Source organism: Lampris incognitus, chromosome 1, assembly GCF_029633865.1.
Source record: "Lampris incognitus isolate fLamInc1 chromosome 1, fLamInc1.hap2, whole genome shotgun sequence".
NCBI classification, from domain to species: domain Eukaryota; kingdom Metazoa; phylum Chordata; class Actinopteri; order Lampriformes; family Lampridae; genus Lampris; species Lampris incognitus.
The window spans coordinates 66,455,252-66,475,717 of NC_079211.1; positions in this window are offsets into that span (position 1 = coordinate 66,455,252).

Consider the following 20,466-nt stretch of genomic DNA (forward strand, 5'->3'; position numbering starts at 1 on the left):
CAAATGTCATCTGGTGTCCTCTTCTCTAACTAATGTCATCTGGTCTACTCTTATCTAACTAATGTCATCTGGTGTCCTCTTCTCTAACTAATGTCATCTGGTCTCCTGTTCTCTTACTTATGTCATCTGGTCTCCTCTTCTCTAACTAATGTCATCTGGTCTACTCTTATCTAACTAATGTCATCTGGTGTCCTCTTCTCTAACTAATGTCATCTGGTCTCTTCTTCTCTAACTAATGTCAGCTGGTCTCCTCTAACTAATGTCATGTGGTCCCTTCTTCTCTAGCTAATGTCATCTGATGTCCTCTTCTCCAACTAATGTCATCTGGTCTCCATTTCTATACCTAATGTCACCTGGTCTCCTCTTCTCTAATTAATGTTATCTGGTCTCCTCTAAATAATTTCATCTGGTCTCTTCTTCTCTAACTAAAGTCATCTGGTCTCTTCGTCTCTAATAAATGGACTCTGATGTCCTCTTCTCTAACTAATGTCATCTTGGTCCCTTCTTCTCTACCTAATGTCATCTGATGTCCTCTTCTCTACCTAATGTCATCTGGTCTCTTCTTCTCTAACTAATGTCAGCTGGTCTCCTCTAACTAATGTCATATGGTCTCTTCATCTCTAACTAATGTCATCTAATGTCCTCTTCTCTAACTAATGTCATCTGGTCTCCTGATCTCTTACTTATGTCATCTGGACACCTCTTCTCTAACTAATGTCATCTGGTCTCCTGTTCTCTAACAAATGTCATCTGGTGTCCTCTTCTCTAACTAATGTCATCTGGTCTACTCTTATCTAACTAATGTCATCTGGTGTCCTCTTCTCTAACTAATGTCATCTGGTCTCCTGTTCTCTTACTTATGTCATCTGGTCTCCTCTTCTCTAACTAATGTCATCTGGTGTCCTCTTCTCTAACTAATGTCATCTGGTCTCCTCTTCTCTAACTAATGTCATCTGGTCTCCTCTTCTCTAACTAATGTCATCTGGTCTCTTCTTCTCTAACTAATGTCATCTGGTCTCTACTTCTCTAAATAATGTCCTCTGGTCTCTTCTCTAACTAATGTCATCTGGTCTCTTCTTCTCTAAGTAAGGTCATCTGGTCTCTTCTTCTCTAACTAATGTCATCTGATGTCCTCTTCTCTAACTAACGTCATCTGGTCTCTTCTTCTCCAACTAATGTCATCTGGTCTCTTCTCTAACTAATGTCATCTGGTGTCCTCTTCTCTAACTAATGTCATCTGATGTCCTCTTCTCTAAGTAATGTCATCTGGTCTCTTCTTCTCTAACTATTGTCAGCTGGTCTCCTCTAACAAATGTCATGTGGCCTCTTCATCTCTAACTAATGTCATCTGATGTCCTCTTCTCTAACTGATATCATCTGGTCTCATTTTCTCTACCTAATGTCATCTGGTCTCTTCTCTAACTAATGTCATCTGGTGTCCTCTTCATCTCTAACAATTAGCATCTGATGTCCTCTTCTCTACCTAAAGTCATCTTGGTCCCTTCTTCTCTACCTAATGTAATCTGGTGTCCTCTTCTCTACCTAATGTCATCTGGTCTCCTCTTCTCTAACTAATGTCATCTGATGTCCTCTTCTCTAACTAAAGTCATCTTGGTCCCTTCTTCTCTACCTAATGTCATCTGATGTCCTCTTCTCTACCTAATGTCATCTGGTCTCTTCTTCTCTAACTAATGTCAGCTGGTCTCCTCTAACTAATGTCATATGGTCTCTTCATCTCTAACTAATGTCATCTAATGTCCTCTTCTCTAACTAATGTCATCTGGTCTCCTGATCTCTTACTTATGTCATCTGGACACCTCTTCTCTAACTAATGTCATCTGGTCTCCTGTTCTCTAACAAATGTCATCTGGTGTCCTCTTCTCTAACTAATGTCATCTGGTCTACTCTTATCTAACTAATGTCATCTGGTGTCCTGTTCTCTTACTTATGTCAGCTGGTCTCCTCTTCTCTAACTAATGTCATCTGGTCTCCTCTTCTCTAACTAATGTCATCTGGTCTCCTGTTCTCTAACAAATTTCATCTGGTATCCTCTTCTCTAACTAATGTCATCTGGTCTCCTGTTCTCTTACTTATGTCATCTGGACACCTCTTCTCTAACTAATGTCATCTGGTCTCCTGTTCTCTAACAAATGTCATCTGGTGTCCTCTTCTCTAACTAATGTCATCTGGTCTACTCTTATCTAACTAATGTCATCTGGTGTCCTCTTCTCTAACTAATGTCATCTGGTCTCCTGTTCTCTTACTTATGTCATCTGGTCTCCTCTTCTCTAACTAATGTCATCTGGTGTCCTCTTCTCTAACTAATGTCATCTGGTCTCCTCTTCTCTAACTAATGTCATCTGGTCTCCTCTTCTCTAACTAATGTCATCTGGTCTCTTCTTCTCTAACTAATGTCATCTGGTCTCTACTTCTCTAAATAATGTCCTCTGGTCTCTTCTCTAACTAATGTCATCTGGTCTCTTCTTCTCTAAGTAAGGTCATCTGGTCTCTTCTTCTCTAACTAATGTCATCTGATGTCCTCTTCTCTAACTAACGTCATCTGGTCTCTTCTTCTCTAACTAATGTCATCTGGTCTCTTCTCTAACTAATGTCATCTGGTGTCCTCTTCTCTAACTAATGTCATCTGATGTCCTCTTCTCTAAGTAATGTAATCTGGTATCTTCTTCTCTAACTAATGTCATCTGGTCAACTCTTCTCTAACTAACGTCATCTGGTCTCCTCTAAGTAATATCATCTGGTCTCTTCTTCTCTAACTAATGTCCTCTTCTCTAACTAACGTCATCTGGTCTCTTCTTCTCTAAGTAATGTCATCTGGTCTCTTCTCCTCTAACTAATGTCCTCTTCTCTAACTAACGTCATTTGGTCTCTTCTTCTCTAAGTAATGTCATCTGGTCTCTTCTTCTCTAACGAATGTCCTCTTCTCTAACTAACGTCATCTGGTCTCTTCTTCTCTAAGTAATGTCATCTGGTCTCTTCTTCTCTAACTAATATCCTCTTCTCTAACTAACGTCATCTGGTCTCTTCTTCTCTAACTAATGTCATCTGGTCTCCTCTTCTCTAAGTAACGTCATCTGGTGTCCTCTTCTCTAACTGATATCATCTGGTCTCATTTTCTCTACCTAATGTCATCTGGTCTCTTCTCTAACTAATGTCATCTGGTGTCCTCTTCATCTCTAACAATTAGCATCTGATGTCCTCTTCTCTACCTAAAGTCATCTTGGTCCCTTCTTCTCTACCTAATGTAATCTGGTGTCCTCTTCTCTACCTAATGTCATCTGGTCTCCTCTTCTCTAACTAATGTCATCTGATGTCCTCTTCTCTAACTAAAGTCATCTTGGTCCCTTCTTCTCTACCTAATGTCATCTGATGTCCTCTTCTCTACCTAATGTCATCTGGTCTCTTCTTCTCTAACTAATGTCAGCTGGTCTCCTCTAACTAATGTCATATGGTCTCTTCATCTCTAACTAATGTCATCTAATGTCCTCTTCTCTAACTAATGTCATCTGGTCTCCTGATCTCTTACTTATGTCATCTGGACACCTCTTCTCTAACTAATGTCATCTGGTCTCCTGTTCTCTAACAAATGTCATCTGGTGTCCTCTTCTCTAACTAATGTCATCTGGTCTACTCTTATCTAACTAATGTCATCTGGTGTCCTGTTCTCTTACTTATGTCAGCTGGTCTCCTCTTCTCTAACTAATGTCATCTGGTCTCCTCTTCTCTAACTAATGTCATCTGGTCTCCTGTTCTCTAACAAATTTCATCTGGTATCCTCTTCTCTAACTAATGTCATCTGGTCTCCTGTTCTCTTACTTATGTCATCTGGACACCTCTTCTCTAACTAATGTCATCTGGTCTCCTGTTCTCTAACAAATGTCATCTGGTGTCCTCTTCTCTACCTAATGTCATCTGGTCTCCTCTTCTCTAACTAATGTCATCTGATGTCCTCTTCTCTAACTAAAGTCATCTTGGTCCCTTCTTCTCTACCTAATGTCATCTGATGTCCTCTTCTCTACCTAATGTCATCTGGTCTCTTCTTCTCTAACTAATGTCAGCTGGTCTCCTCTAACTAATGTCATATGGTCTCTTCATCTCTAACTAATGTCATCTAATGTCCTCTTCTCTAACTAATGTCATCTGGTCTCCTGATCTCTTACTTATGTCATCTGGACACCTCTTCTCTAACTAATGTCATCTGGTCTCCTGTTCTCTAACAAATGTCATCTGGTGTCCTCTTCTCTAACTAATGTCATCTGGTCTACTCTTATCTAACTAATGTCATCTGGTGTCCTGTTCTCTTACTTATGTCAGCTGGTCTCCTCTTCTCTAACTAATGTCATCTGGTCTCCTCTTCTCTAACTAATGTCATCTGGTCTCCTGTTCTCTAACAAATTTCATCTGGTATCCTCTTCTCTAACTAATGTCATCTGGTCTCCTGTTCTCTTACTTATGTCATCTGGACACCTCTTCTCTAACTAATGTCATCTGGTCTCCTGTTCTCTAACAAATGTCATCTGGTGTCCTCTTCTCTAACTAATGTCATCTGGTCTACTCTTATCTAACTAATGTCATCTGGTGTCCTCTTCTCTAACTAATGTCATCTGGTCTCCTGTTCTCTTACTTATGTCATCTGGTCTCCTCTTCTCTAACTAATGTCATCTGGTGTCCTCTTCTCTAACTAATGTCATCTGGTCTCCTCTTCTCTAACTAATGTCATCTGGTCTCCTCTTCTCTAACTAATGTCATCTGGTCTCTTCTTCTCTAACTAATGTCATCTGGTCTCTACTTCTCTAAATAATGTCCTCTGGTCTCTTCTCTAACTAATGTCATCTGGTCTCTTCTTCTCTAAGTAAGGTCATCTGGTCTCTTCTTCTCTAACTAATGTCATCTGATGTCCTCTTCTCTAACTAACGTCATCTGGTCTCTTCTTCTCTAACTAATGTCATCTGGTCTCTTCTCTAACTAATGTCATCTGGTGTCCTCTTCTCTAACTAATGTCATCTGATGTCCTCTTCTCTAAGTAATGTAATCTGGTATCTTCTTCTCTAACTAATGTCATCTGGTCAACTCTTCTCTAACTAACGTCATCTGGTCTCCTCTAAGTAATATCATCTGGTCTCTTCTTCTCTAACTAATGTCCTCTTCTCTAACTAACGTCATCTGGTCTCTTCTTCTCTAAGTAATGTCATCTGGTCTCTTCTCCTCTAACTAATGTCCTCTTCTCTAACTAACGTCATTTGGTCTCTTCTTCTCTAAGTAATGTCATCTGGTCTCTTCTTCTCTAACGAATGTCCTCTTCTCTAACTAACGTCATCTGGTCTCTTCTTCTCTAAGTAATGTCATCTGGTCTCTTCTTCTCTAACTAATATCCTCTTCTCTAACTAACGTCATCTGGTCTCTTCTTCTCTAACTAATGTCATCTGGTCTCCTCTTCTCTAAGTAACGTCATCTGGTGTCCTCTTCTCTAACTAATGTCATCTGGTGTCCTCTTCTCTAACTAAAGTCATATTGGTCCCTTCTTCTCTACCTAATGTAATCTGGTGTCCTCTTCTCTACCTAATGTCATCTGGTCTCCTCTTCTCTAATTAATGTCATCTGGTCTCCGCTAAATAATGTCATCTGGTCTCTTCTCCTCTAACTAATGTCATCTGATGTCCTCTTCTCTAACTACCGTCATCTGGTCTCTTCTTCTCTAACTAATGTCATCTGGTCTCTTCTCTAACTAATGTCATCTGTTCAACTCTTCTCTAACTAACATCATCTGGTCTCTTCTCTAACTAATATCATCTGGTGTCCTCTTCATCTCTAACAAATAGCATCTGATGTCCTCTTCTCTAACTAAAGTCATATTGGTCCCTTCTTCTCTACCTAATCTCATCTGATGTCCTCTTCTCTACCTAATGTCATCTGATCTCTTCTTCTCTAACTATTGTCAGCTGGTCTCCTCTAACAAATGTCATGTGGCCTCTTCATCTCTAACTAATGTCATCTGATGTCCTCTTCTCTAACTGATGTCATCTGGTCTCATTTTCTCTACCTAATGTCATCTGGTCTCTTCTCTAACTAATGTCATCTGGTGTCCTCTTCATCTCTAACAAATAGCATCTGATGTCCTCTTCTCTAACTAAAGTAATCTTGGTCCCTTCTTCTCTACCTAATGTAATCTGGAGTCCTCTTCTCTACCTAATGTCATCTTGGTCCCTTCTTCTCTACCTAATGTAATCTGGTGTCCTCTTCTCTACCTAATGTCATCTGGTCTCCTCTTCTCTAATTAATGTCATCTGGTCTCCTCTAAATAATGTCATCTGGTCTCTTCTTCTCTAACAAATGGCCTCTGATGTCCTCTTCTCTAACTAATGTCATCTTGGTCTCTTCTTCTCTAATTAATGTCAACTGGTCTCCTCTTGAACTAATGTCATCTGGTGTCCTCTTCTCTAACTAATGTCATCTGGTCTCCTGTTCTCTTACTTATGTCATCTGGTCACCTCTTCTCTAGCTAATGTCATCTGGTGTCCTCTTCTCTAACTAATGTCATCTGGTCTACTCTTCTCTAACTAATGTCATTTGGTGTCCTCTTCTCTAACTAATGTCATCTGGTCTCCTCTTCTCTAACTAATGTCATCTGGTGTCCTCTTCTCTAACTAATGTCATCTGATGTCCTCTTCTCTAACTAAAGTCATCTTGGTCCCTTCTTCTCTACCTAATGTCATCTGATGTCCTCTTCTCTACCTAATGTCATCTGGTCTCTTCTTCTCTAACTAATGTCAGCTGGTCTCCTCTAACTAATGTCATATGGTCTCTTCATCTCTAACTAATGTCATCTAATGTCCTCTTCTCTAACTAATGTCATCTGGTCTCCTGATCTCTTACTTATGTCATCTGGACACCTCTTCTCTAACTAATGTCATCTGGTCTCCTGTTCTCTAACAAATGTCATCTGGTGTCCTCTTCTCTAACTAATGTCATCTGGTCTACTCTTATCTAACTAATGTCATCTGGTGTCCTCTTCTCTAACTAATGTCATCTGGTCTCCTGTTCTCTTACTTATGTCATCTGATGTCCTCTTCTCTAACTAATGTCATCTGGTGTCCTCTTCTCTAACTAATGTCATCTGGTCTCCTCTTCTCTAACTAATGTCATCTGGTCTCCTCTTCTCTAACTAATGTCATCTGGTCTCTTCTTCTCTAACTAATGTCATCTGGTCTCTACTTCTCTAAATAATGTCCTCTGGTCTCTTCTCTAACTAATGTCATCTGGTCTCTTCTTCTCTAAGTATGGTCATCTGGTCTCTTCTTCTCTAACTAATGTCATCTGATGTCCTCTTCTCTAACTAACGTCATCTGGTCTCTTCTTCTCCAACTAATGTCATCTGGTCTCTTCTCTAACTAATGTCATCTGGTGTCCTCTTCTCTAACTAATGTCATCTGATGTCCTCTTCTCTAAGTAATGTCATCTGGTCTCTTCTTCTCTAACTATTGTCAGCTGGTCTCCTCTAACAAATGTCATGTGGCCTCTTCATCTCTAACTAATGTCATCTGATGTCCTCTTCTCTAACTGATATCATCTGGTCTCATTTTCTCTACCTAATGTCATCTGGTCTCTTCTCTAACTAATGTCATCTGGTGTCCTCTTCATCTCTAACAATTAGCATCTGATGTCCTCTTCTCTACCTAAAGTCATCTTGGTCCCTTCTTCTCTACCTAATGTAATCTGGTGTCCTCTTCTCTACCTAATGTCATCTGGTCTCCTCTTCTCTAACTAATGTCATCTGATGTCCTCTTCTCTAACTAAAGTCATCTTGGTCCCTTCTTCTCTACCTAATGTCATCTGATGTCCTCTTCTCTACCTAATGTCATCTGGTCTCTTCTTCTCTAACTAATGTCAGCTGGTCTCCTCTAACTAATGTCATCTGGTCAACTCTTCTCTAACTAACGTCATCTGGTCTCCTCTAAGTAATGTCATCTGGTCTCTTCTTCTCTAACTAATGTCCTCTTCTCTAACTAACGTCATCTGGTCTCTTCTTCTCTAAGTAATGTCATCTGGTCTCTTCTCCTCTAACTAATGTCCTCTTCTCTAACTAACGTCATTTGGTCTCTTCTTCTCTAAGTAATGTCATCTGGTCTCTTCTTCTCTAACGAATGTCCTCTTCTCTAACTAACGTCATCTGGTCTCTTCTTCTCTAAGTAATGTCATCTGGTCTCTTCTTCTCTAACTAATATCCTCTTCTCTAACTAACGTCATCTGGTCTCTTCTTCTCTAACTAATGTCATCTGGTCTCCTCTTCTCTAAGTAACGTCATCTGGTGTCCTCTTCTCTAACTAATGTCATCTGGTGTCCTCTTCTCTAACTAAAGTCATATTGGTCCCTTCTTCTCTACCTAATGTAATCTGGTGTCCTCTTCTCTACCTAATGTCATCTGGTCTCCTCTTCTCTAATTAATGTCATCTGGTCTCCGCTAAATAATGTCATCTGGTCTCTTCTCCTCTAACTAATGTCATCTGATGTCCTCTTCTCTAACTAACGTCATCTGGTCTCTTCTTCTCTAACTAATGTCATCTGGTCTCTTCTCTAACTAATGTCATCTGTTCAACTCTTCTCTAACTAACGTCATCTGGTCTCTTCTCTAACTAATATCATCTGGTGTCCTCTTCATCTCTAACAAATAGCATCTGATGTCCTCTTCTCTAACTAAAGTCATATTGGTCCCTTCTTCTCTACCTAATCTCATCTGATGTCCTCTTCTCTACCTAATGTCATCTGATCTCTTCTTCTTTAACTATTGTCAGCTGGTCTCCTCTAACAAATGTCATGTGGCCTCTTCATCTCTAACAAATGTCATCTGATGTCCTCTTCTCTAACTGATGTCATCTGGTCTCATTTTCTCTACCTAATGTCATCTGGTCTCTTCTCTAACTAATGTCATCTGGTGTCCTCTTCATCTCTAACAAATAGCATCTGATGTCCTCTTCTCTAACTAAAGTAATCTTGGTCCCTTCTTCTCTACCTAATGTAATCTGGAGTCCTCTTCTCTACCTAATGTCATCTTGGTCCCTTCTTCTCTACCTAATGTAATCTGGTGTCCTCTTCTCTACCTAATGTCATCTGGTCTCCTCTTCTCTAATTAATGTCATCTGGTCTCCTCTAAATAATGTCATCTGGTCTCTTCTTCTCTAACAAATGGCCTCTGATGTCCTCTTCTCTAACTAATGTCATCTTGGTCTCTTCTTCTCTAATTAATGTCAACTGGTCTCCTCTTGAACTAATGTCATCTGGTGTCCTCTTCTCTAACTAATGTCATCTGGTCTCCTGTTCTCTTACTTATGTCATCTGGTCACCTCTTCTCTAGCTAATGTCATCTGGTGTCCTCTTCTCTAACTAATGTCATCTGGTCTACTCTTCTCTAACTAATGTCATTTGGTGTCCTCTTCTCTAACTAATGTCATCTGGTCTCCTCTTCTCTAACTAATGTCATCTGGTGTCCTCTTCTCTAACTAATGTCATCTGATGTCCTCTTCTCTAACTAAAGTCATCTTGGTCCCTTCTTCTCTACCTAATGTCTTCTGATGTCCTCTTCTCTACCTAATGTCATCTGGTCTCTTCTTCTCTAACTAATGTCAGCTGGTCTCCTCTAACTAATGTCTTCTGGTCTCTTCATCTCTAACTAATGTCATCTGATGTCCTCTTCTCCAACTAATGTCTTCTGGTCTCCATTTCTATACCTAATGTCACCTGGTCTCCTCTTCTCTAATTAATGTTATCTGGTCTCCTCTAAATAATTTCATCTGGTCTCTTCTTCTCTAACTAAAGTCATCTGGTCTCTTCGTCTCTAATAAATGGACTCTGATGTCCTCTTCTCTAACTAATGTCATCTTGGTCTCTTCTTCTCTACCTAATGTCATCTGGTATCCTCTTCTCTAACTAATGTCATCTGGTCTCCTGTTCTCTTACTTATGTCATCTGGACACCTCTTCTCTAACTAATGTCATCTGGTCTCCTGTTCTCTAACAAATGTCATCTGGTGTCCTCTTCTCTAACTAATGTCATCTAGTCTACTCTTATCTAACTAATGTCATCTGGTGTCCTGTTCTCTTACTTATGTCATCTGGTCTCCTCTTCTCTAACTAATGTCATCTGGTCTCCTCTTCTCTAACTAATGTCATCTGGTCTACTCTTATCTAACTAATGTCATCTGGTTTCCTCTTCTCTAACTAATGTCATCTGGTCTCCTGTTCTCTTACTTATGTCATCTGGACACCTCTTCTCTAACTAATGTCATCTGGTCTCCTGTTCTCTAACAAATGTCATCTGGTGTCCTCTTCTCTAACTAATGTCATCTGGTCTACTCTTATCTAACTAATGTCATCTGGTGTCCTCTTCTCTAACTAATGTCATCTGGTCTCCTGTTCTCTTACTTATGTCATCTGGTCTCCTCTTCTCTAACTAATGTCATCTGGTCTACTCTTATCTAACTAATGTCATCTGGTGTCCTCTTCTCTAACTAATGTCATCTGGTCTCCTCTTCTCTAACTAATGTCATCTGGTGTTCTCTTCTCTAACTAAAGTCATCTTGGTCCCTTCTTCTCTACCTAATGTCATCTGATGTCCTCTTCTCTACCTAATGTCATCTGGTCTCTTCTTCTCTAACTAATGTCAGCTGGTCTCCTCTAACTAATGTCCTGTGGTCTCTTCATCTCTAACTAATGTCATCTGATGTCCTCTTCTCCAACTAATGTCATCTGGTCTCCATTTCTATACCTAATGTCACCTGGTCTCCTCTTCTCTAATTAATGTTATCTGGTTTCCTCTAAATAATTTCATCTGGTCTCTTCTTCTCTAACCAAAGTCATCTGGTCTCTTCGTCTCTAATAAATGGACTCTGATGTCCTCTTCTCTAACTAATGTCATCATGGTCTCTTCTTCTCTACCTAATGTCATCTGGTGTCCTCTTCTCTACCTAATGTAATCTGGTCTCCTCTTCTCTAACTAATGTCATCTGGTCTCCTCTTCTCTAACTAATGTCATCTGGTCTACTCTTATCTAACTAATGTCATCTGGTATCCTCTTCTCTAACTAACGTCATCTGGTCTCTTCTTCTCTAAGTAATGTCATCTGGTCTCTTCTCCTCTAACTAATGTCCTCTTCTCTAACTAACGTCATTTGGTCTCTTCTTCTCTAAGTAATGTCATCTGGTCTCTTCTTCTCTAACGAATGTCCTCTTCTCTAACTAACGTCATCTGGTCTCTTCTTCTCTAAGTAATGTCATCTGGTCTCTTCTTCTCTAACTAATATCCTCTTCTCTAACTAACGTCATCTGGTCTCTTCTTCTCTAACTAATGTCATCTGGTCTCCTCTTCTCTAAGTAACGTCATCTGGTGTCCTCTTCTCTAACTAATGTCATCTGGTGTCCTCTTCTCTAACTAAAGTCATATTGGTCCCTTCTTCTCTACCTAATGTAATCTGGTGTCCTCTTCTCTACCTAATGTCATCTGGTCTCCTCTTCTCTAATTAATGTCATCTGGTCTCCGCTAAATAATGTCATCTGGTCTCTTCTCCTCTAACTAATGTCATCTGATGTCCTCTTCTCTAACTAACGTCATCTGGTCTCTTCTTCTCTAACTAATGTCATCTGTTCTCTTCTCTAACTAATGTCATCTGGTGTCCTCTTCTCTAAGTAATGTCATGTGGCCTCTTCATCTCTAACTAATGTCATCTGATGTCTTCTTCTCTAACTAATGTCATCTGGTCTCATTTTCTCTACCTAATGTCATCTGGTCTCATCTCTAACTAATGTCATCTGGTGTCCTCTTCATCTCTAACAAATAGCATCTGATGTCCTCTTCTCTAACTAAAGTCATATTGGTCCCTTCTTCTCTACCTAATCTCATCTGATGTCCTCTTCTCTACCTAATGTCATCTGGTCTCTTCTTCTCTAACTATTGTCAGATGGTCTCCTCTAACAAATGTCATGTGGCCTCTTCATCTCTAACTAATGTCATCTGATGTCCTCTTCTCTAACTGATGTCATCTGGTCTCATTTTCTCTACCTAATGTCATCTGGTCTCTTCTCTAACTAATGTCATCTGGTGTCCTCTTCATCTCTAACAAATAGCATCTGATGTCCTCTTCTCTAACTAAAGTCATCTTGGTCCCTTCTTCTCTACCTAATGTAATCTGGTGTCCTCTTCTCTACCTAATGTCATCTTGGTCCCTTCTTCTCTACCTAATGTAATCTGGTGTCCTCTTCTCTACCTAATGTCATCTGGTCTCCTCTTCTCTAATTAATGTCATCTGGTCTCCTCTAAATAATGTCATCTGGTCTCTTCTTCTCTAACAAATGGCCTCTGATGTCCTCTTCTCTAACTAATGTCATCTTGGTCTCTTCTTCTCTAATTAATGTCAACTGGTCTCCTCTTGTCTAACTAATGTCATCTGGTGTCCTCTTCTCTAACTAATGTCATCTGGTCTCCTGTTCTCTTACTTATGTCATCTGGTCACCTCTTCTCTAGCTAATGTCATCTGGTGTCCTCTTCTCTAACTAATGTCATCTGGTCTACTCTTCTCTAACTAATGTCATTTGGTGTCCTCATCTCTAACTAATGTCATCTGGTCTCCTCTTCTCTAACTAATGTCATCTGGTGTCCTCTTCTCTAACTAATGTCATCTGATGTCCTCTTCTCTAACTAAAGTCATCTTGGTCCCTTCTTCTCTACCTAATGTCATCTGATGTCCTCTTCTCTACCTAATGTCATCTGGTCTCTTCTTCTCCAACTAATGTCAGCTGGTCTCCTCTAACTAATGTCTTGTGGTCTCTTCATCTCTAACTAATGTCATCTGATGTCCTCTTCTCCAACTAATGTCATCTGGTCTCCATTTCTATACCTAATGTCACCTGGTCTCCTCTTCTCTAATTAATGTTATCTGGTCTCCTCTAAATAATTTCATCTGGTCTCTTCTTCTCTAACTAAAGTCATCTGGTCTCTTCGTCTCTAATAAATGGACTCTGATGTCCTCTTCTCTAACTAATGTCATCTTGGTCTCTTCTTCTCTACCTAATGTCATCTGGTGTCCTCTTCTCTACCTAATGTAATCTGGTCTCCTCTTCTCTAACTAATGTCATCTGGTCTCCTCTTCTCTAACTAATGTCATCTGGTCTACTCTTATCTAACTAATGTCATCTGGTATCCTCTTCTCTAACTAATGTCATCTGGTCTCCTGTTCTCTAACAAATGTCATCTGGTGTCCTCTTCTCTAACTAATGTCATCTGGTCTACTCTTATCTAACTAATGTCATCTGGTGTCCTGTTCTCTTACTTATGTCATCTGGTCTCCTCTTCTCTAACTAATGTCATCTGGTCTCCTCTTCTCTAACTAATGTCATCTGGTCTACTCTTATCTAACTAATGTCATCTGGTATCCTCTTCTCTAACTAATGTCATCTGGTCTCCTGTTCTCTTACTTATGTCATCTGGACACCTCTTCTCTAACTAATGTCATCTGGTCTCCTGTTCTCTAACAAATGTCATCTGGTGTCCTCTTCTCTAACTAATGTCATCTGGTCTACTCTTATCTAACTAATGTCATCTGGTGTCCTCTTCTCTAACTAATGTCATCTGGTCTCCTGTTCTCTTACTTATGTCATCTGGTCTCCTCTTCTCTAACTAATGTCATCTGGTCTACTCTTATCTAACTAATGTCATCTGGTGTCCTCTTCTCTAACTAATGTCATCTGGTCTCCTCTTCTCTAACTAATGTCATCTGGTGTTCTCTTCTCTAACTAATGTCATCTGGTCTCTTCTTCTCTAACTAATGTCATCTGGTCTCTTCTTCTCTAACTAATGTCCTCTGGTCTCTTCTCTAAGTAATGTCATCTGGTCTCTTCTTCTCTAAGTAAGGACATCTGGTCTCTTCTTCTCTAACTAATGTCATCTGGTCTACTCTTATCTAACTAACGTCATCTGGTCTCCTGTTCTCTTACTTATGTCATCTGGTCTCCTCTTCTCTAACTAATGTCATCTGGTCTACTCTTATCTAACTAATGTCATCTGGTGTCCTCTTCTCTACCTAATGTCATCTGGTCTCCTCTTCCCTAACTAAAGTCATCTGGTCTCTTCTCTAACTAATGTAAGCTGGTTTCCTGTCATCTGGTCTCTTCTCTAACTAATGTCATCTAGTCTCTTCTTCCCTAACTAAAGTCATCTGGTCTCTTCTCTAACTAATGTCATCTGGTCTCCTCTTCTCTACCTACTGTCATCTTGTTTCCTCTTCCCTAACTAAAGTCATCTGGTCTCTTCTCTAACTAATATCAGCTGGTCTCCTGTCATCTGGTCTCTTCTCTACCTAATGTCATCTGGTCTCCTCTTCTCTACCTAATGTCATCTGGTCTCCTCTTTACCTAATGTCATCTGGTCTCCTCTTATCTACCTAATGTCATCTGGTCTCCTCTTCTCTAAATAATGTCATCGGTACTCCTCTTCTCTAACTGATATCATCTGGTCTCTTCTCTAACTAATGTCATCTGGTCTCCTCTTCTCTAACTAATGTCATCTGGTCTCCTCTTCTCTAACTGATGTCATCTGGTCTCCTCTAACTAATGTAGTCTGGTCTCTTTTTCTCTAACTAATGTCATCTGATGTCCTTTTCTGCAACTAATATCATCTGGTCTCCTCGCTAACTAATGTCCTCTGGTCTCTTCTCTAACTAATGTCATCTGGTCTCCTGTTCTCTCACTACTGTCATCTGGTCTCCTCTTCTCTAACTAATGTCATCTGGTCTCTTCTTCTCTAACTATTGTCAGATGGTCTCCTCTAACAAATGTCATGTGGCCTCTTCATCTCTAACTAATGTCATCTGATGTCCTCTTCTCTAACTGATGTCATCTGGTCTCATTTTCTCTACCTAATGTCATCTGGTCTCTTCTCTAACTAATGTCATCTGGTGTCCTCTTCATCTCTAACAAATAGCATCTGATGTCCTCTTCTCTAACTAAAGTCATCTTGGTCCCTTCTTCTCTACCTAATGTAATCTGGTGTCCTCTTCTCTACCTAATGTCATCTTGGTCCCTTCTTCTCTACCTAATGTAATCTGGTGTCCTCTTCTCTACCTAATGTCATCTGGTCTCCTCTTCTCTAATTAATGTCATCTGGTCTCCTCTAAATAATGTCATCTGGTCTCTTCTTCTCTAACAAATGGCCTCTGATGTCCTCTTCTCTAACTAATGTCATCTTGGTCTCTTCTTCTCTAATTAATGTCAACTGGTCTCCTCTTGTCTAACTAATGTCATCTGGTGTCCTCTTCTCTAACTAATGTCATCTGGTCTCCTGTTCTCTTACTTATGTCATCTGGTCACCTCTTCTCTAGCTAATGTCATCTGGTGTCCTCTTCTCTAACTAATGTCATCTGGTCTACTCTTCTCTAACTAATGTCATTTGGTGTCCTCATCTCTAACTAATGTCATCTGGTCTCCTCTTCTCTAACTAATGTCATCTGGTGTCCTCTTCTCTAACTAATGTCATCTGATGTCCTCTTCTCTAACTAAAGTCATCTTGGTCCCTTCTTCTCTACCTAATGTCATCTGATGTCCTCTTCTCTACCTAATGTCATCTGGTCTCTTCTTCTCTAACTAATGTCAGCTGGTCTCCTCTAACTAATGTCTTGTGGTCTCTTCATCTCTAACTAATGTCATCTGATGTCCTCTTCTCCAACTAATGTCATCTGGTCTCCATTTCTATACCTAATGTCACCTGGTCTCCTCTTCTCTAATTAATGTTATCTGGTCTCCTCTAAATAATTTCATCTGGTCTCTTCTTCTCTAACTAAAGTCATCTGGTCTCTTCGTCTCTAATAAATGGACTCTGATGTCCTCTTCTCTAACTAATGTCATCTTGGTCTCTTCTTCTCTACCTAATGTCATCTGGTGTCCTCTTCTCTACCTAATGTAATCTGGTCTCCTCTTCTCTAACTAATGTCATCTGGTCTCCTCTTCTCTAACTAATGTCATCTGGTCTACTCTTATCTAACTAATGTCATCTGGTATCCTCTTCTCTAACTAATGTCATCTGGTCTCCTGTTCTCTAACAAATGTCATCTGGTGTCCTCTTCTCTAACTAATGTCATCTGGTCTACTCTTATCTAACTAATGTCATCTGGTGTCCTGTTCTCTTACTTATGTCATCTGGTCTCCTCTTCTCTAACTAATGTCATCTGGTCTCCTCTTCTCTAACTAATGTCATCTGGTCTACTCTTATCTAACTAATGTCATCTGGTATCCTCTTCTCTAACTAATGTCATCTGGTCTCCTGTTCTCTTACTTATGTCATCTGGACACCTCTTCTCTAACTAATGTCATCTGGTCTCCTGTTCTCTAACAAATGTCATCTGGTGTCCTCTTCTCTAACTAATGTCATCTGGTCTACTCTTATCTAACTAATGTCATCTGGTGTCCTCTTCTCTAACTAATGTCATCTGGTCTCCTGTTCTCTTACTTATGTCATCTGGTCTCCTCTTCTCTAACTAATGTCATCTGGTCTACTCTTATCTAACTAATGTCATCTGGTGTCCTCTTCTCTAACTAATGTCATCTGGTCTCCTCTTCTCTAACTAATGTCATCTGGTGTTCTCTTCTCTAACTAATGTCATCTGGTCTCTTCTTCTCTAACTAATGTCATCTGGTCTCTTTTTCTCTAACTAATGTCCTCTGGTCTCTTCTCTAAGTAATGTCATCTGGTCTCTTCTTCTCTAAGTAAGGACATCTGGTCTCTTCTTCTCTAACTAATGTCATCTGATGTCCTCTTCTCTAACTAACGTCATCTGGTCTCCTGTTCTCTTACTTATGTCATCTGGTCTCCTCTTCTCTAACTAATGTCATCTGGTCTACTCTTATCTAACTAATGTCATCTGGTGTCCTCTTCTCTACCTAATGTCATCTGGTCTCCTCTTCCCTAACTAAAGTCATCTGGTCTCTTCTCTAACTAATGTAAGCTGGTTTCCTGTCATCTGGTCTCTTCTCTAACTAATGTCATCTAGTCTCTTCTTCCCTAACTAAAGTCATCTGGTCTCTTCTCTAACTAATGTCATCTGGTCTCCTCTTCTCTACCTACTGTCATCTTGTTTCCTCTTCCCTAACTAAAGTCATCTGGTCTCTTCTCTAACTAATATCAGCTGGTCTCCTGTCATCTGGTCTCTTCTCTACCTAATGTCATCTGGTCTCCTCTTCTCTACCTAATGTCATCTGGTCTCCTCTTTACCTAATGTCATCTGGTCTCCTCTTATCTACCTAATGTCATCTGGTCTCCTCTTCTCTAAATAATGTCATCGGTACTCCTCTTCTCTAACTGATATCATCTGGTCTCTTCTCTAACTAATGTCATCTGGTCTCCTCTTCTCTAACTAATGTCATCTGGTCTCCTCTTCTCTAACTGATGTCATCTGGTCTCCTCTAACTAATGTAGTCTGGTCTCTTTTTCTCTAACTAATGTCATCTGATGTCCTCTTCTGCAACTAATATCATCTGGTCTCCTCGCTAACTAATGTCCTCTGGTCTCTTCTCTAACTAATGTCATCTGGTCTCCTGTTCTCTCACTACTGTCATCTGGTCTCCTCTTCTCTAACTAATGTCATCTGGTCTCTTCTTCTCTAACTAATGTCATCTGGTCTCCTGTTCTCTAACTAATTTCATCTGGTCTCCTCTTCTCGAACTAATGTCATCTGGTGTCCTCTTCTCTAACTAATGTCATCTGGTCTACACTTCTCTAACTAATGTCATCTGGTCTCTTCTTCTCTTAAGTAATGTCATCTGGTCTCTTCTTCTCTAACTAATGTCATCTGATGTCCTCTTCTCTAACTAACGTTATCTGGTCCCCTCTAAGTAATGTCATCTGGTCTCTTCTTCTCTAACTAATGTCCTCTTCTCTAACTAACGTCATCTGGTCTCTTCTTCTCTAAGTAATGTCATCTGGTCTCTTCTTCTCTAACGAATGTCCTCTTCTCTAACTAACGTCATCTGGTCTCTTCTTCTCTAAGTAATGTCATCTGGTCTCTTCTTCTCTAACTAATGTCCTCTTCTCTAACTAACGTCATCTGGTCTCTTCTTCTCTAACTAATGTCATCTGGTCTCCTCTTCTCTAAGTAACGTCATCTGGTGTCCTCTTCTCTAACTAATGTCATCTGGTGTCCTCTTCTCTAACTGAAGTCATATTGGTCCCTTCTTCTCTACCTAATGTAATCTGGTGTCCTCTTCTCTACCTAATGTCATCTGGTCTCCTCTTCTCTAACTAATGTCATCTGATGTCCTCTTCTCTAACTAACGTCATCTGGTCTCTTCTTCTCAAAATAATGTCATCTGGTCTCTTCTCTAACTAATGTCATCTGGTGTCCTCTTCTCTAACTAATGTCATCTGGTGTCCTCTTCTCTAAGTAATGTCATCTGGTATCTTCTTCTCTAACTAATGTCATCTGGTCAACTCTTCTCTAACTAACGTCATCTGGTCTCTTCTCTAACTAATGTCATCTGGTGTCCTCTTCATCTCTAACAAATAGCATCTGATGTCCTCTTCTCTAACTAAAGTCATATTGGTCCCTTCTTCTCTACCTAATCTCATCTGATGTCCTCTTCTCTACCTAATGTAATCTGGTCTGTTCTTCTCTAACTATTGTCAGCTGGTCTCCTCTAACAAATGTCATGTGGCCTCTTCATCTCTAACTAATGTCATCTGATGTCCTCTTCTCTAACTGATGTCATCTGGTCTCATTTTCTCTACCTAATGTCATCTGGTCTCTTCTCTAACTAATGTCATCTGGTGTCCTCTTCATCTCTAACAAATAGCATCTGATGTCCTCTTCTCTAACTAAAGTCATCTTGGTCCCTTCTTCTCTACCTAATGTAATCTGGTGTCCTCTTCTCTACCTAATGTCATCTTGGTCCCTTCTTCTCTACCTAATGTAATCTGGTGTCCTCTTCTCTACCTAATGTCATCTGGTCTCCTCTTCTCTAATTAATGTCATCTGGTCTCCTCTAAATAATGTCATCTGGTCTCTACTTCTCTAACAAATGGCCTCTGATGTCCTCTTCTCTAACTAATGTCATCTTGGTCTCTTCTTCTCTAATTAATGTCAACTGGTCTCCTCTTGTCTAACTAATGTCATCTGGTGTCCTCTTCTCTAACTAATGTCATCTGGTCTCCTGTTCTCTTACTTATGTCATCTGGTCACCTCTTCTCTAGCTAATGTCAAATTGGTGTCCTCTTCTCTAACTAATGTCATCTGGTCTACTCTTCTCTATCTAATGTCATCTGGTGTCCTCTTCTCTAACTAATGTCATCTGGTCTCCTCTTCTCTATCTAATGTCATCTGGTGTCCTCTTCTCTAACTAATGTCATCTGGTCTCCTCTTCTCTAACTAATGTCATCTGATGTCCTCTTCTCTACCTAATGTCATCTGGTCTCTTCTTCTCTAACTAATGTCAGCTGGTCTCCTCTAACTAATGTCATGTGGTCTCTTCATCTCTAACTAATGTCATCTGATGTCCTCTTCTCCAACTAATGTCATCTGGTCTCCATTTCTATACCTAATGTCACCTGGTCTCCTCTTCTCTAATTAATGTCATCTGGTCTTCTCTTATCTAACTAATGTCATCTGGTCTACTCTTATCTAACTAATGTCATCTGGTGTCCTCTTCTCTAACTAATGTCATCTGGTCTCTTCGTCTCTAATAAATGGACTCTGATGTCCTCTTCTCTAACTAATGTCATCTTGGTCTCTTCTTCTCTACCTAATGTCATCTGGTGTCCTCTTCTCTACCTAATGTAATCTGGTCTCCTCTTCTCTAACTAAAGTCATCTGGTGTCCTGTTCTCTTACTTATGTCATCTGGACACCTCTTCTCTAACTAATGTCATCTGGTCTTCTCTTATCTAACTAATGTCATCTGGTGTCCTCTTCTCTAACTAATGTCATCTGGTCTCCTGTTCTCTTACTTATGTCATCGGGGTTCCTCTTCTCTAACTAATTTCATCTGGTCTACTCTTATCTAACTAATGTCATCTGGTGTCCTCTTCTCTAACTAATGTCATCTGGTCTCTTCGTCTCTAATAAATGGACTCTGATGTCCTCTTCTCTAACTAATGTCATCTTGGTCTCTTCTTCTCTACCTAATGTCATCTGGTGTCCTCTTCTCTACCTAATGAAATCTGGTCTCCTCTTCTCTACCTAATGTCATCTGGTGTCCTCTTCTCTACCTAATGTAATCTGGTCTCCTCTTCTCTAACTAATGTCATCTGGTATCCTCTTCTCTAACTAATGTCATCTGGTCTCCTGTTCTCTTACTTATGTCATCTGGACACCTCTTGTCTAACTAATGTCATCTGGTCTCCTGTTCTCTAACAAATGTCATCTGGTATCCTCTTCTCTAACTAATGTCATCTGGTCTCCTGTTCTCTTACTTATGTCATCT